Source organism: Octopus sinensis, linkage group LG2 (genome assembly GCF_006345805.1).
Source record: "Octopus sinensis linkage group LG2, ASM634580v1, whole genome shotgun sequence".
In the NCBI taxonomy this organism is placed as follows: Eukaryota; Metazoa; Mollusca; class Cephalopoda; order Octopoda; family Octopodidae; genus Octopus; species Octopus sinensis.
The window spans coordinates 94,394,231-94,405,469 of NC_042998.1; the positions used below are offsets into that span (position 1 = coordinate 94,394,231).

The 11,239-nt window shown below is 37.1% G+C and overlaps 1 long non-coding RNA gene across 1 annotated transcript in view; it reads right to left on the minus strand.

Annotated features, from left to right (window-relative positions):
- Positions 1 to 9,665, minus strand: part of LOC118762300 — a 12,035-nt gene extending 2,370 nt beyond the window's left edge. Inside the window, exon 1 of the long non-coding RNA XR_004998053.1 lies at positions 9,642 to 9,665. This is a non-coding gene — a long non-coding RNA (uncharacterized LOC118762300). The remainder of the gene's footprint in view (positions 1 to 9,641) is intronic.
- Between the last annotated feature and the right edge of the window lie 1,574 nt (positions 9,666 to 11,239).

The window sequence follows — 11,239 nt, forward strand, 5'->3', positions numbered from 1 at the left end:
TATATAATATGTTTATATATATAAATGGCAGTTTGTCTGGTCTGTGTGTCTGGTTGTACCCTCACCCTGACCACGGCTTTCAACCGATTCTGATGAAACTTGACACACACATAGCCCAATGTCTTAATTCAAAATTAACGCAGCAAAAAGTTTGAAAAGTTCCCCCAGTTCTGAAAAAAATCGATAAATTCGACATGGGGTCGAGAATCTAAGCTTTTCATATGCAACACATTTTCTGTTGTAGTTTTCGCAACTTGCAATCGATTTTCACCAAACTCATGTTGAAGCTTAATGTTACCCTAAGAAACTTAATTCTGACGTTAGTTTTCCATGCAATACCTTACCATCAGAAAAAATCGATAAAATCATGCCATTTTGGGAAATCGCATTCAAATTCAAGATGACATATTTTCGACAATATCTTTAACAAATTGGCAGGAATTTTTTTTTAAATTCACAGTGAGCATCATGTCTGCTCCAAGGAGCTATATGGCCCTTTTTATTCCAATAGGATACTTTATTACTGGAAAAAATCGGTTAATTAAATCATATGTGGCACACATAGCAAACCGATTTGTGTATTAAATACAAACCACAGACTGTCTAGGGGACGCAACTCGACCTTTTTAACTTTCTTACTCTCCCAAATAACTATCAAACAGCTATCGATAATTCAACCCAACCAATTCCTACCAGGAAGAAATTACATTCGAACATCCCACCAAACCAGCAAGAATGCTTCTACCTCCGTCTCCTTCTACATGAGGTCACTGGTCCAACAGGTTTCGGCAATATATCAATGGGGTTCTGTGCGACACCTTCAGGGAAGCATGTATGAGACTTTGCCTTCTAGAGGATGACTCCCAGTGGGACGCCACTATGGCAGAGGGCGCTTTACTGCCAAACGCCTTCGGCCCACGACATCTTTTCGCAAATCCTTCTTCAAAAAGTCAGCTTAGTGACCCACTAAGTTCTGGATGAAATACAGGGATGACATGTCGCAGGACTTCTTATGTACGGCTCAGCAACACTGCCCTTCCGCCGAGATCATGTTCACCAACTTCATTTACAATTTTGCACTTATTCAACTCAAAGAGGCTGTCATCGATATGGGTGGCTCTGCTTTAACAGAGTACGGCCTTCCACCACCCACATGTGAACACGCCAATGTTATGTCTGCTGAATTGTTTCATGAAACTTCCTACTGCATTGAGGAACTGCACCAGTATGTCCAAGATAATGAACCACGACTGCTTCCAGACCAGCGCATAACCTACAACACCATCGTAGACTCTGTCAGACAGCAACATGGGGGGATTTAGTTCCTTGACGCACCTGGCGGCACTGGCAAAACCTTCATCACGAAACTAATTCTGGTGGAGGTCAGACACAACACAGACATTGCCCTGGCTGTAGCTTCCTCTGGTATCGTGGCCACGTTGCTTCCCGGTGGCAGAACCGCCCACTCTGCCTTCAGACTCCCGCTCGATCTGGCAAAGTCCGAGTCACCTATCTGCAACATCGCCAAGAACTCAGAACAGGCCGACATTCTGCGCAGATGCAAACTCATTGTATGGGACGAGTGCACTATGGCACACAAAGGCGCCCTTGAGGCACTGGACAGGTCCCTGCAAGACATCAGAGACTCTACGGCCCCCATGGGAGGATTGACTTTACTTCTTTAAGGAGACTTCAAGCAGACTCTACCTGTTATTCCAAAAGGAACCCGTGCCGATGCTGTGCGTGCGTGCCTTAAGTCGTCAGCTCTTTGGGCACATGTGCAGCCCTTGCACCTCCAAACTAACATGCGCGCACAGTTGATTGGTGACAGCGGATCCGCTGCATTCTCCAGGGACCTTTTATCGCTTGGTGAAAATAGGATGCCGGCTGATGTGGATGGCTGCGTTCAATTGGACTCACTTTGCACCACTGTTGACACCCCTGCTAGCCTCCGGGATGCTGTCTTCCATGACCTACAAAACAATTTACGTGACCTAAAATCGCTGGCAGGCAGAGCTATTCTCGCACCCAAAAATACAACCGTCAACTCCATCAATATCCAGCTACTAGAAGCTATTCCTGGTGATGTCCACGTCTACAAATCTATAGATAGGACAGCAGACCCCGCCGTGCTTGCCGATTATCCTGTTTGAATTCCTGAATTCACTTGAACGCCAGGCCTGCTGCCACACATCCTGAAGTAAAAGTCGGTTGTGCCCATATGCTCATCAGGAATTTGGTTCCACCTAAACAGTGCAAACAGCACACGTCTGGTTGTGAAACATTTGGCACCAATTTAATAACGGCACAATACTTACTGGTGTGGGGGGAAGAAGAGGACGTCTCATTCACGCATGCCCTTCAATCGCGGGCACTGAACTCCAATCCACTTCAGGCGTTCTCAGTTTCCTGTTAAAACCTGCTTCGCAATGTTCATCAATAAATCCCAAGGCCAAATGCTACAAGTCGCTGGGTTACATTTGGGCGAACCAGTACTTCACCACGGTCAACTCTAGGTGGGCGTTCACGCGTTGGGAGCGCAATGATGTTCATGTTTTCGCCAAAGGGACAGCTAGGAACATCGTATACACAGAAGTATTCGAGTGAAGGAGAAGAATTGCCAGCCTACACATGCGCTTTCGTTCCCTAGAGGGAAAGGACTAGGTTGGGATTAGTCGTTGCCTACTAGGGTCTTACATACCCAGGCAAGCACCCGGCTATGTGCTAGTATATATATAATATATGTATGTATATGATATATATATATATATATATAATATATATCTATTATATTATATATATGCATATGTATATATACATATGTATATATATATATGTATATGTATATATATATATGTATATATATATATGTATATTAATATATATATATATATATATATATATATATATATATAGCATATATATATATATATGCATATGTTATATATACATATGTATATATACATATGTATATATATATATGTATATGTATATATATATATTGTATATTATATAGGTATATATATTATTATATATATTTGTATATATATATATATATATTATTATATAGAATAATAGAATATATTTATATATATATATGTATTATTTTATATATAATAGGTGCATGAGGGCTATAGGCACAGGAGTGACTGTGTGGGAAGTAGCTGTTACCAACCACATAGTTGGGTTCAGTTCCCACTGCATGACACCTTATGCAAGTATCTTCTTCTATAGCCTCAGCTGATCAAAGTCTTGTTGTGGATTTGGTAGGTTAGTAGATGGGAAACTGAAAGAAGCCTGTCGATATTTATATATATATATATATATATAGTATATATATATATATATATATATAAACAGGTGTATTATGTTTGCATTTCTGTGTTTATCCATCCCATCATTGCTGACAAGAGAGAGAAAGAGGAGAAAAACGAAGGAAGAAAAAGATTGTATAGAGTGGCATCAGAATTAATAAGATAAAACTTACTTGGAAGAGGACGTGTGGTGTTCAATCATTATAATAATAATAAATGCTAATATATAATATATCAATATATATATATATATATATTGCATATGCATATATGCATACATATATGTGCATTCTTACATCTATACATATAGATATATGCATATGCGGGCACGGGACATCACGAAACATGTACAACAAAAAAATACAAAGTATGAGTACATGGATTATGAACTATTTTTTCAAACAACCCAGTTTCCTCAAAAACTGTTTGCTGAGAGCTGTACAAAGCTGGATTTTATGGGAGGGCTGTGATCAGAAAACTACTGGTTTCAAAAACAAATCTTGCAAAGTGTTTTGAGTGAAGTAAAAACCTACAGAATTGGTCCCTAGAGAAGTGGAAGAAGGCTTTATTCCCAGACGAGTGATCTTTTACCTTATTTTTCAACCACCAGCCGAGTATAATGTACAGAGACAGCTGAAAGAAGCATTTGACCCAGACTGACTTCCTCCAACTGTTAAACATGGAGAAGGATGTGAGACAATCGGGGGTGGGGGCTATATCTTAGAAATTCGCTGGTCCAATGGTTTCCCTTCATGGCAGAATTAATAGTCAAAACTATTTAAGCATTTTATCTCATCAAATTTATCCTATGGTTGTGGAACTGTTTCCAGATGGAAATGCAATCTTTCAGGATGAAAATGCACCAATTCACACAGCTAAAGTTGTTACTGAATGGCACAAGGAACATTCTAGTGAAGTTCAACATCTTATGTGGTCACCACAGTCCCCAGACCTCAATTATTATTGAACATTTATGGTGCATTTTAGAAAAAACAGGTAAGGAATCAATATCCTCCACCATCATCACTACAAGAACTGAAGACTGTTTTAGCAGAATGGACAAAACTTCCTTTGGAAACAATTCAAACTTTGTACAAGTCCATACCTCGTAGAATTCAAACTATAGTTACTGCCAAAGGCAGTCCTACCCCATTTTAAAATAAATTTGTTTGAAATTTTAGGATGTTTCCATTACGTTGTCCCACCCCCTGTATTGATCAACAACAACTGACTTACAGCAATTATATTTTATTATTATATAAATATATATACATATACAGAGTAAATAATTCAGGACAAAATATTTGCAAAGATAGATATTATTGACTCTATTATTATCTGATGTAACAATTAAAAATGATAATAACAGAATCAATAATATCGGCGATTGCAGACTCATATGTATGTAAGTTTGTACAAATGTATACATACTGTACATGCATATATATATATGTACATTTATATATATATATATATATATATATATATACATATATACATATATGCAAATATATCTCTCTATATATATATGTGTGTGTATGTGTGAGTGTGTATGCACATACACACACATATATAGGTGTGTATATATATATATGACATGGTTTATTTATGGTTACAGTTTGGAGGAAAGTGTGATAGAATAAATACAGGGAGCAATTTGTTTAACTAAACTTATCAAGGTGATGATCCAGCATGGCCATAATTCAATGACTGAAACAAGTAAAAATTTACATATATATTTATATGTTTTTACATCTTTTATCTTTTATCCTTTACTTGCTTCAGTCATTAGACTGTGGCCATGCTGGGGCACTGCCTTGAGAATTTTTACAAATCAACACCAGTATTTCTTTTGCTTTGTTTTTGTAAGTCTAGTATTTATTCTTTTCCCAAACCACTTAGCTACAGGGAGGTAAACGCACCAACACCAGCTGTCAAGTGGTGGTGTGTGGGACAGACACTGACACAAACAGCCACACACACACATATACACAACAGACCTCTTTCTGTTTCCTCCTACCAATTCCACTCAAGGCTTGGTCAATCTGAGGCTACAGTGGAAAACACTTGCCCAAGGTGCCCATGCTGTAGGATTGAGCCTGGAACCATGGTGTCGGGAAGCAAATTTCCTACTACACAGCCATGCCTCCCACACATATATATACATATATATACATAATATAGTATACATATATATATATACATTTAATATTATATATATACAGATAATATATATAATAATATATATATATATGTATACATATAATATATGTATACATATAGATATATATGTATATATATATATATGTATACATATATATATGTATACCTATATATATGTAACATATATATAGTATACATATATATATGATACATATATATATGTTACATATATATATGTATATATATTATATATATAATATTATTATATATATCTATATACATATATATATGTATATATATATATTACATATATATATATATATATATATATATATAATATAATATTAATATATATATATACTATATATATGTATTACATATATATACTATATGTATACCTATATATTATATACATGTCTAACAAATATATGTATATATATATATAGTATACATATATAATGTATACATATATATATGTATACAATATATGTATACATATATATATGTATACATATATATATGTAACATATATATACGTATACATATATATTATATAGACATATATATATGTATATATATATATATATATATATATATATATATATATATATATATATATTATATATGTATAACATATATATATGTATACCTTATATATATATACATATTATAATATACATATATATATGTATACTTATATATTGATATATAGATATATACATATATATATACTATACAATAATATTATACATATATATACATATTATAATTTATAATATAATGATATATATATATTTATAGTATATATATATATATATATATATATATATATATATGATATATATATATATATATATATATATATATATATATATTATATATATATATATATTATGTATATATCATATATAATAATATGTATATATATAGTTATATATATAATATTATTATATTATATAGGCATACACATATATGCAACAGATATACATACATACACACAACATATGTGGGTATGTGTGCATTTGTTTGTGTATGTGCATGATTTATCTACATGCATACATAAAGATGTACATATAGCCTCTTCTCTCTCTCTCTCTCTATATTTATAATATATGTAGACCCAGGAAAAATGGGACGAGGGTGGTTGTGAGCACGACCTTCGAACTTAGGTCTCACCAAGGAAATGACTGAAGCACCGAGTCCTATGGAAGTGTGCTGTGCAGAGAGGACCGGCAGGACTAGTCAGGCCATATCCCGTGGCCCCTACCTGGGACGTAGTCGATCCACCTGTGCATACCTTCCTTCTTGTGACACTTGTGAAGACCTGCTGAGGCAAGTGAAAATCAATCAATCAAAATAGATGAACTCAATGGAATTTGTATCTTTGTGGTACCACTGCTGTGGCACACAAGAAAACCATCCGAACGTGGCCGTCCCGTAGCCAGTACATCGCATCGAAGGGCCTCCGTGTCTGTGGGAAACATGGTGGCAATAAAAATACCATCGAAGACCCGGCAAGACTAGGTCAGGTCATAACCCGTGGCCCTACCGGGACGTAGTCAGTCCACCGTGTACATACCTTCCTTCTTGTGACACTTGTGAAGACCTGTTGAGGCAAGTGAAAATCAAAAAACAAATCAAAATAGATGAACATCAATGGAATTTGTATCTTTGTGGTACCAGTGCCGGTGGCACACAAGAATCCATCCGAACATGGCCGTAGTCAGTACCGCATCACTGGCCATCGTGCTGTGGGCACATAACAAAACACCATCCGATCGTGGCCGTTCGCCAGCCTCATCTAGCAACTGTGTCGGTTTTGTTGCACATTAAAATCACCATCCGAAGAACCGGCAAGACTAGTCAGGCCATAACCCATGGGCCCTACCTGGGACGTAGTCAGTCCACCTGTGCATACCGTCCTCCTGTGATACTTGTGAAGGCTGTTGAGGCAAGTGAAAATCAAAATCAAATCAAAAACAATCAAAATAGATGAACATCAATGGAAGTTGTATCTTTGTGGTACCAGGCCGGTGGCACACAAGAGAACATCCGAAAGTGGCCGAGTAGTCAGTTCCGCATCGACCGGCCTCTCGTGCTGATGGGCACGTAACAAACACCATCCGATCATGGCCGTTCGCCAGCCTCATCTGGCACCTGTGTCGGTGGCACATAAAAACACCTTCCGAAGACCCGGCAAGACTAGTCAGTCCACCTGTGCATACCTTCCTTCTTGTGACACTTGTGAAGACCTGTTGAGGCAAGTGAAAATCAAAGCAAATCAAAATAGATGAACATCAATGGAATTGTATCTTGTGGTTACCAGTGCCTGTGGCACACAAGAATCCATCCGAACGTGGCCGTAGTCAGTACCGCATCGACTGGCCATCGTGCTGTGGGCACATAACAAACACCATCCGATCGTGGCCGTTCGCCAGCCTCATCTAGCACCTGTGTCGGTGGCACATAAAAACACCATCCGAAGACCCGGCAAGACTAGTCAGGCCATATCCCATGGCCCCTACCTGGGACGTAGTCAGTCCACCTGTGCATACCTTCCTCCTTGTGATACTTGTGAGGCCTGTTGAGGCAAGTGAAAATCAAAATGAAATCAAAACAATCAAATCAAATCAAATCAAATCAAAACAAATCAAAATAGATGAACATTAATGGAATTGTATCTTTGTGGTACCAGTGCCGGTGGCACACAAGAAAACCATCCGAACGTGGCCGTAGCCAGTACCGCACCGACTGGCCTCCGTGCTGTGGGCACGTAACAAACACCATCCGATCGTGGCCGTTCGCCAGCCTCATCTGGCACCTGTGTCGGTGGCACATAAAAACACCATCCGAAGACCCGGCAAGACTAGTCAGGCCATAACCTGTGGCCCCTACCTGGGACGTAGTCAGTCCACCTGTGCATACCTTCCTCCTTGTGACACTTGTGAAGACCTGTTGTGGCAAGTGAAAATCAAAACAAATCAAAATAGATGAACATCAATGGAATTTGTATCTTTGTGGTACCAGTGCCGGTGGCACGTGGCACACAAGAAAACCATCCGAACGTGGCCGTAGCCAGTACCGCATCGACTGGCCTCCGTGCTGTGGGCACGTAACAAACACCATCCGATCGTGGCCGTTTGCCAGCCTCATCTGGCACCTGTGTCGGTGGCACATAAAAACACCATCCGAAGACCCGGCAAGACTAGTCAGGCCTTAACCTGTGGCCCCTACCTGGGACGTAGTCACTCCACCTGTGCATACCTTCCTCCTTGTGACACTTGTGAAGACCTGTTGAGGCAAGTGAAAATCAAAACAAATCAAAATAGATGAACATCAATGGAATTTGTATCTTTGTGGTACCAGTGCCGGTGGCACGTGGCACACAAGAAAACCATCCGAACGTGGCCGTAGCCAGTACCGCATCGACTGGCCTCCGTGCTGTGGGCACATAAAAACACCATCCGAGCGTGGCCGTCTCCCACATATGTGTAATGGCAATGATGATGGTGATGATGATATATACACATACATATACATTTATTAGCATATTTTTAGGCATCTAATCATAGATATACATAGACAAAATGTTATATACAAGTATAAGAAGTGGGAGATCAAAGAGAGAGAGAGAGAGAGAGCGAGAGAGGCTTGATGAAAAAGAGAGAAGTCTTTTTAATATTTTTCTAATTTAATATCTACCTAGCTATTTCTCTGTATGTATGTTTATATATATATATATATATATATATATATATATATATATATATATATATATATATATATATATAAATATATGTGTATATGTATGTATGTATGTATGTATGTATGTATGTATGTATGTGCATGTATGCGTGTGTGCATATGCATATATATATATATAATATTATATATATATATATATATACACACATGTATATATATATATATATATATATATCTATATAGAGATAGATAGATAGATAGATAGATAGATAGATACACATACATACGTATATATATATACACACAGACACACACACACACGCACACACACACACATATATGTGTGTGTACGTACATATGTATGAAATCAATATATATATATCTATATAGTAATTAATTATATATACATATATATACGTAGATATATGTAGTACAATTATGTAATATATATATATATACATATATGTGTATGTGTGTGTGTGTGCATGTATATTTATGGGCATGTATATATGTATGTGCATGTATGCACATATTCACAAACACATATACACATAGACAGACGCACACACACACACACGCACACACGGATAATTAATCATCATCCTGAAAAGGTTTTGAAAATGTTTTGTTTCATTTTATTTTACAACATTTGTTTATGGCATTAGAGAATTTCTAGAACAAGTTGATGGTTGCAAATCGGTTATTTACGTAATTTTAATTTGAAATTGCTTGTATTTTGTTATATTTTGTTTTTGCTTTTTGCTTTGTTTTGTAAGTTTGCTTTTTTTTTTTCAGCAATAGTGTGTGGGTGGGAAGGTTATTAAATTCCTTTCCTTTTATGTCATAGTTTTATTTATATGTTTCCTCAATCAAGAGACAGTGATGGTTGTCAAAAGAAATTTGTCACATCACTAATAAGAAAAACTGCTTCTAAATTTCCACTGGACTCTTCAGGTTGTGATCCTGACCACACACACATACTTTGACATACGGCAATAAAAGGGTTGGGCCAGTTTAAAAATATTGCTTATTGATTCCTCTTTTGATGTCATTGCTGTTGGCGCAGCTACGATTCTTTGATAGTTGCACAGCAATAAAACGAGAGACCACATTTGATAACGTTTGTCAGATGAAGAAAGACATACAACTGATATACTCTTTTACTCTTTTATTTGTTTCAGTCAATTGACTGCGGCCATGCTGGAGCACCACCTTTAGTCGAGCAAATCGACTTCAGGACTTATTTTTTTGTAAGCCTAGTGCTTATTCTATCGGTCTCTTATGCTGATCTGCTAAGTTATGGGGAGGTAAACACACCAACATCGGCTGTCTAGTGATGTTGGGGGGACAAACACAGACACATAAACATATACACACACACACACACCACATATATATATATATATATATATATATATATATATATATATATATATATATATATATACATATATACGATGGGCTTCTTTCAGTTTCCGTCTACCAAATCCACTCACAAGGCTTTGGTCAGCCCGAGGCTATTGTAGGAGACACTTGCCCAAGGTGCCACACTTTGTGGTTGAAACTTTGTGGTTGATAAGCAAGCTACTTACCACACAGCCACTGGGCAATGAAAAGCTGTTGGATATATATAGACTACATAACTGTTCTCATCATCATTGTCATAGCAATCAATGCAATCACCAACACCACCACCATACTTTTCATGTTCGCATAAGTTAAATAAAAGAAGTAGAATAAGGCTAATCTCATTTCAAATTCTTCCTAACTTTTTGCACAAGTCCTGCAATATTGATGGGAGGAGTGAAGTCAATTATATCACTCCTAGTGCTCAACTGGTGCTTATTTCATTGACACTGGTATGCAGCTGGTACTTATTTTATCAACCCCATTTCTCAACTGATTCATATTCTATTGACTCTGAAAGAATGAAAAGTAAAGTCAGCCTCAGTAGTGTTTGATCTCAGAACATCAAGCCAGAAGAAATGCCATTAGCATTTTGTCCAGTAGGCTAAGGATTTTTTTTCTACTCTAGGCACAAGGCTCAAAATTTGTTG